Source organism: Hemitrygon akajei, chromosome 1 (genome assembly GCF_048418815.1).
Source record: "Hemitrygon akajei chromosome 1, sHemAka1.3, whole genome shotgun sequence".
NCBI lineage: Eukaryota > Metazoa > Chordata > Chondrichthyes > Myliobatiformes > Dasyatidae > Hemitrygon > Hemitrygon akajei.
Window position 1 is genome coordinate 125,198,135 of NC_133124.1, and position 6,465 is coordinate 125,204,599.

The window sequence follows — 6,465 nt, forward strand, 5'->3', positions numbered from 1 at the left end:
AACCTGTCTGTTCTGACCTTAATTAAGATATCACCATAATGTGGTGAAAGCCCTTTGAAACTCCAAGTACTCTATTAACATTCTATTATTATTCCTGTGATTTCATTCAGGTTTCTTTTTTGAAATCTTTGATTACTCTCAAATTTCTGGACTGAGATTGCATGGCACATTTTGGCATTTATTTAGAGGACTATTAAGCACTTGTCAAATGGTTTAAAGATAATAAGTATTGTATTAATCCTGAGTGGGGAAATTATTTCATTACAGAAACATTTAAAAACACGAGGCAATAATAATGAATATAAAGTATAGAATAGCAATGTGCAATACTGTACAATAAGTTGTGAAATAATAAAACAGACTATTGTACTATGATGAATGTTCTCCTGTTGCACAAGAGATGAACTGTTGTATGTTATGTATACTGTGTGTATGTATAACTGTGAGAAAGCTTTGAGAATTGAGCCTGGGGCTGAGGCTGCACACTAAGCCAAATACATTTAGGACACGCACGTGCAATAAACTTGAAATGCCATCAAAGTACCAATACAATTTGGAATGCAATTTTCTTTAGTCTTGTGGCTTTTCCCCATTGTTGTCTTTTTCTTGGCATCATTTGTTCTCTGAGCTTGATCTAGATTTATTTATTGCATGTCCATCAAAACATACAGTGACATGCATTATGTGCGTTAACAACCAACACCTACGATGTGAAACTAAAACTATTTACAGCATTGATGTTTAGAAGAATGAGGGGTGATGTCATTCTGCTGGTAAGATGGCAACACATTTCGATGCAACGGCCACTCCAGGTCCAATCAAAGCTGTAATTGTTCAGCTTCATGTCTTTTTTTAATGATCACAAGACACTGCTGGCCACTAAGAACATCAAGTACTGTAAAACTATGCCATCAGCAAGTTGCTCAATAGCAATGGAGCTGGACCTATTGTGCACCATTGTTGTGTTTGTTGCTCGGACTTATTGCATACTGTTGCTGTGCCAATACAGTGTGAGTGATTGTCTTGGATGTTTTTATTGTGCTCACAACACACTGAATATTAGTAATGTGTACTGCAAGACCGGTTCATTGGAAAGACCAATGGCGGGGGAGTTGTGTTGCCTCAGTGGTGGCAGGGTCTAGGCCCTCAAACTGTGGGGGTCGCATCTTTCTGCTGCCCTGGGAGAAGATGCCAGAACAGATGTGTGAGACAACAGAGGCCTGTGGGCATGCTGGAATCTGTACTGAGCTGCAGGCTGGCAGCCCCCTTCATCGGTGCTCCCTCTGGTGTCTGCTTGCTGGAAAAACAAGCTGGACCAGAACAACTTACCATCGATCTATAGGCCATGCCACTCAGACTTGGGCAATACAGTATTTGATTTTCTTTGTGACTGTATGTTTTTCTGCTTGTGTAACCATTTGTGCTATGTCCACTGTGCTGTTGGTAATGTGTTTTGCACCTTGGCCCCAGAGGAACACTGTTACATCTGGCTGTATTCATGTATGGTGGAATGATAATTAAACTTGAACTTGGTTGAAACCTATCGACTATTGAAAGGCCTAGATAAGGTAGACATGGAGAGGATTTTGTTTCCTCTCGTGGGGCAGTCTAGAACCAAGGACACACTTCAGAATATAAGGAAGTCCTTTTAGAACAGATGAGGAATTATTTTAGCCAGAGGGTAGTGAATCTATGAATTCATTGCCACAGATGATTGTGGAGGCCAAGTCATTGGCTACATTTAAAGCAGAGGTTGATAGGTTCTTGTTAATAAAAATGTAAAGGGGAAAAGGCATGGGATAACATCTTTCCGGACTAGGGGGATCATTGCTTGGCAGGTGAGACTTGTGGCTGTGAAAGAATCTCATGTACTGGGGCCTCTGTGGTGGTTGTAGGAGCTGACTGTGGGAAGTAGTTCTGACAGCTCCGCACACCTTTAGTTTTTTCTTTCTAGTTTGTGCATCTTGAACTTGGGAAGGAGCATTTGGTTTACTGGAGTATTCTCTTATTAATCCTTCTATTACTCCCTTTACAATCTGATCTCTGCTCTTGGTTTCCTCATCTACAACATCATCTGATGAATCCTCTGCTTTTGTATTTCCACATGGAGTTCTACAATAACCTTAATGCACGAGGAGTAGATTCTGATTCTTTATACTCACAAAAAACGCATGCTTGCAACATTCCTGAAGCTCCTTGAACTCTCCTCCAGCTTAAAACCAAGCTACATTTTAAAACTAACTGCCTGATTAACATATCAGAAGCTTTCTCAGGTACGTTGGTTACAAAAACTGTTGTAGTCGAATCCCTGCTTTTGTCACGTTCATGTTTTCTCTGAGCAGCATGGCCCTTCCTTGGTTCAATATGCTTTCCAACCAGAGGCACAGAGGATGGCACCAACACCTGTTTGCCCTCTGTTGGGCAACGGCTCATGGTGTTCAGCATGGAGAGAGTTGTATCATCCAGTACCTTTCTTAATTCACTTTTAGTTGGCTCTATCACAGGGGACATGGCATGAAAATGCCACTCATGGTCCCACAATGCTGGTCCTCCTGTTTTTACCATATTCAAGTCCAATGTGGTTTTTGTTCATTGTTGCATTTTACTGCTAGGGATGTCATTCCCACAGGAGTTAACATTTCTCCAGTATAAGTTCTTACTTGGATATCTGCAAGCTTCAGTTCAGTATCTTTGAAACGCCGTTCAAACTTATTTTGTGAAATGGCTTAAAAAAGCCGAGCCAGTGTGCAATTTCATTTTTAATTGCTGTTCACTTCTGGTGAAAGCCATATTGTTGTCTCCTGTTAATTTTCACTTTATATATCTCAAGGCTATCCAACCCTGTGTCATTCTCCTCATTATCAGATTTTACACCAACAGCACTGCAGAGTAGTGTTCTTTTTGAAACTGAAACTTGACTTTTTCCCTTTTCCTCTTCCCTATGCAGTCCATTTACTTCTGTCATGTGCTCTTTGCATGTGTCCTAATTGACGGCACTTTCAGCAAGTTTTGCCTTTAAGTCTGCATTGATCTGGTGTATGTGAGGCCCTGCCACAGCAGTAACACAATTTGTTCAACTAAGCCATTTTCTGTTTAGACATTGCAATACTTTCATTCCTGGCTGCAACTCAATTGCTTCTCTGTCTGCTATTTCCATTGATACAGCTATTGCAGCTGCTCTTTTAAATGAAATTTGTGCTTCAGTTAGGAGCTATTTTTCAATACTTTCTTGTAAGATTCCACAAATGAAACAATCTCCCAGTGCATCATCAAGCCCATCACTGAACTGACAATACTCAGACACCTTCAATTCAGCCATGTATACTGAAATGGATTCCCCTTTTGGTTCCGCTAAAGTCCTCTGCGATCAACAATGGTTTTGGTTCTAAATGTTCCAGCATTATTTTCACAATATCAGCAAAGCTCATTTTTAGCTGGTTTGGTTGTGACAGTCAAACACCTAATCAAACTGTATGCTTTTAAATGCAATGCACTCAGCAAAATTGGCACTCGATTCTCATTAGCTATTTCATTTGCTTCAAAGATACTGCTCAATATGCTCAGAATACATGAACCAGATATCTATTGTGCAATGGAATGTGTCAATCTTTCCAATGTAGCTGACCATTTCTGTTTGTTTTTGTTTATTATTATTATCATCCGGTACTCACTGTTTAGGAACCTGTCAGTTCTACCGTTTTCTGCCTTTTTGAGAACTCAATTGTCTTTCCTTTTGCAAAGAAAACGTGCTGCTCTGAAGAAAAAAAAAGTGCTGTGCTTTTTAAAAAACCCTACCATTTCTCACTGAGCTTTTCTTTAACTCAAATGTTTAGCTGAACTTCAACAAGTAGGCAGATGTCTCAGGTTCATTTTTAAAAATACCGCGCCACTACTGGAGTTTTGTAACTCCAAAACATAAAAAACTAATTGAAGTAAAAACAAGGGAGTCAGGAATAATATATCTAAGAGCAAACACGAGGAAATCTGCAGATGCTGGAAATTCAAACAACACACACAAAATGCTGGTGGAACACAGCAGGCCAGGCAGCATCTATAGGGAGAAGCGCTGTCGACGTTTTGGGGCCGAGAGCCTTCATCAGGACTAACCGAAAGGAAAGATAGTAAGAGATTTGAAAGTAGTGGGGGGAGTGGGAAATGCGAAATGATAGAAGACTGGAGGGGGTGGAATGAAGCTAAGAGCTGGAAAGGTGATTGGCAAAAGTGATACAGAGCTGGAGAAGGGAAAGGATCATGGGACGGGAGGCCTAGGGAGAAAGACGGCGGGGGGGGGCACCAGAGGGAGATGGAGAACAGGCAAACAACTAAATATGTCAGGGATGGGGTAAGAAGGGGAGGAGGGGCATTAATGGAAGTTAGAGAAGTCAATGTTCATGCCATCAGGTTGGAGGCTACCCAGCCGGTATATAAGGTGTTGTTCCTCCAACCTGAGTGTGGCTTCATCTTGACAGTAGAGGAGGCCATGAATAGACATATCAGAATGGGAATGGGACATGGAATTAAAATGTGTGGCCACTGGGAGATCCTGCTTTCTCTGGTGGACAGAGCGTAGGTGTTCAGCAAAACGGTCTCCCAGTCTGCGTCGGGTCTCACCAATATATAAAAGGCCACACTGGGAGCACCGGACGCAGTATACCACACCAGCCGACTCACAGATGAAGTGTCGCCTCACCTGGAAGGACTGTCTGGGGCCCTGAATGGTGGTGAGGGAGGAAGTGTAAGGGCAGGTGTAGCACTTGTTCTGTTTACAAGGACAAGCGCCAGGAGGGAGATTGGTGGGAAGGGATGGGGGGGTGGGGGGGAAACGAGTGGACAAGGGAGTCGTGTAGGGAGCGATCCTTGCGAAAAGCAGAAAGGGGGGGGGAAATGTGTTTGGTAGTGGGATCCCGTTGGAGGTGGCGGAAGTTACAGAGAATTATACGTTGGACCTGGAGGCTGATGGGGTGGTAGGTAAGGACAAGGAGAACCCTATCCCGAGTGGGGTGGCGGGTAGATGGGATGAGGGCAGATGTGCGGGAAATGGGAGAGATGCGTTTGAGAGCAGAGTTGATGGTGGACGAAGGGAAGCCCATTTGTTTAAAACTGGAAGACATCACCTTCATCCTGGAATGAAAAGCCTCATCCTGAGAGCAGATGCGGCTGAGACAGAGGAATTGTGAGAAGGAGATAGCCTTTTTGCAAGAGACAGGGTGGGAAGAGGAATAGTCCAGGTAGCTGTGAGAGTCTGTAGGCTTATAGTAGATATCAGTAGATAGGCCGTCTCCAGAGATGGAGACAGAAAGATCAAGAAAGGGGAGGGAGGTGTCGGAAATGGACCAGGTAAATTTGAGGGCAGGGTGAAAGTTGGAGGCAAAGTTAATGAAGTTGACGAGCTCAGCGTGCATGCAAGAGGCAGCATATATCTAACTTCAAATATGCTTTAAGCGAGGTGTACAGATATCACGTGGTAGCATCGTGACATGCAATTCACTTATTTTTACAAAAAACTTGTAATGAATTATTTAAACAAATGAATGCTTAATCAAACAATACATTTACAATGCTATTCAAATACTGCTGAAGTATTAAATAGACAACACTAAGGAGGGTTTATATTAGAGCAGTGTCACTCAGGTGAAGTCACTGAGAAGACATGGCTACATACAGCATCCAAAGTGTGTAGATCTAGCAATCAGGATAGCCATGTTTACAACAGAGGATCTGACAGGGCCTCTGCCTTAAATTTACATCTATTTCAATGCACATAGCTTGACAGGTAAGGCAGATGAAATGAAGTTGTAGATTGCCTCTAGGAATTGGCTTATGGGGAGAAGGAAAGAGAATGGGGTTGAGAGGGATAATAAACCAACTATGATGGGATGGTGGAGCACCCTCGATGGGCTGAATAGCCTAATTCTGCTTTTATGTCAAAGTTGTATTAATGTTTCAGAATTAATTAAGGAAATTGATAAAGTTACTTCTAAAACAAGATGTATCGAGTCTAAATTTGATTCAGTGAGGATTAATTAAGGAATGGATGATAGCGTTACTGCTAAAACAAGATGTATCCGGTATAAATCAGATTCGGTGATGATTATGTAGATGATATAAATTTTCTTTCCCTTTCCCCTCACTCTTTAAACTGCAACGGCCTTCCTTAGCTCACGAATTGGGGTTGTGATTTGCTGCTTTGTGACGTTTGATTACTTGCTGGTGTTCTCAAATAAAGCGAAAGCAGTGTTGGAAAGATCAGCGGTGAGGGCCAAGGCAGCAACAGATGTTTAGCAGGGCTGGGCTACAGTTTAGGTTACGGGGCAGACACAGATCTCGCTGGCGGTCGCAGACATTGAAATTTGCCTGGTCATATAGATGTTAAGATCGTCAACCGAGCAGACAGGTTAGAGAATTTTGGTATCCCAGTTAAAGAACGAAGATTGCGAGAGCATTTGTTTGTTTAGGGCGCGATTA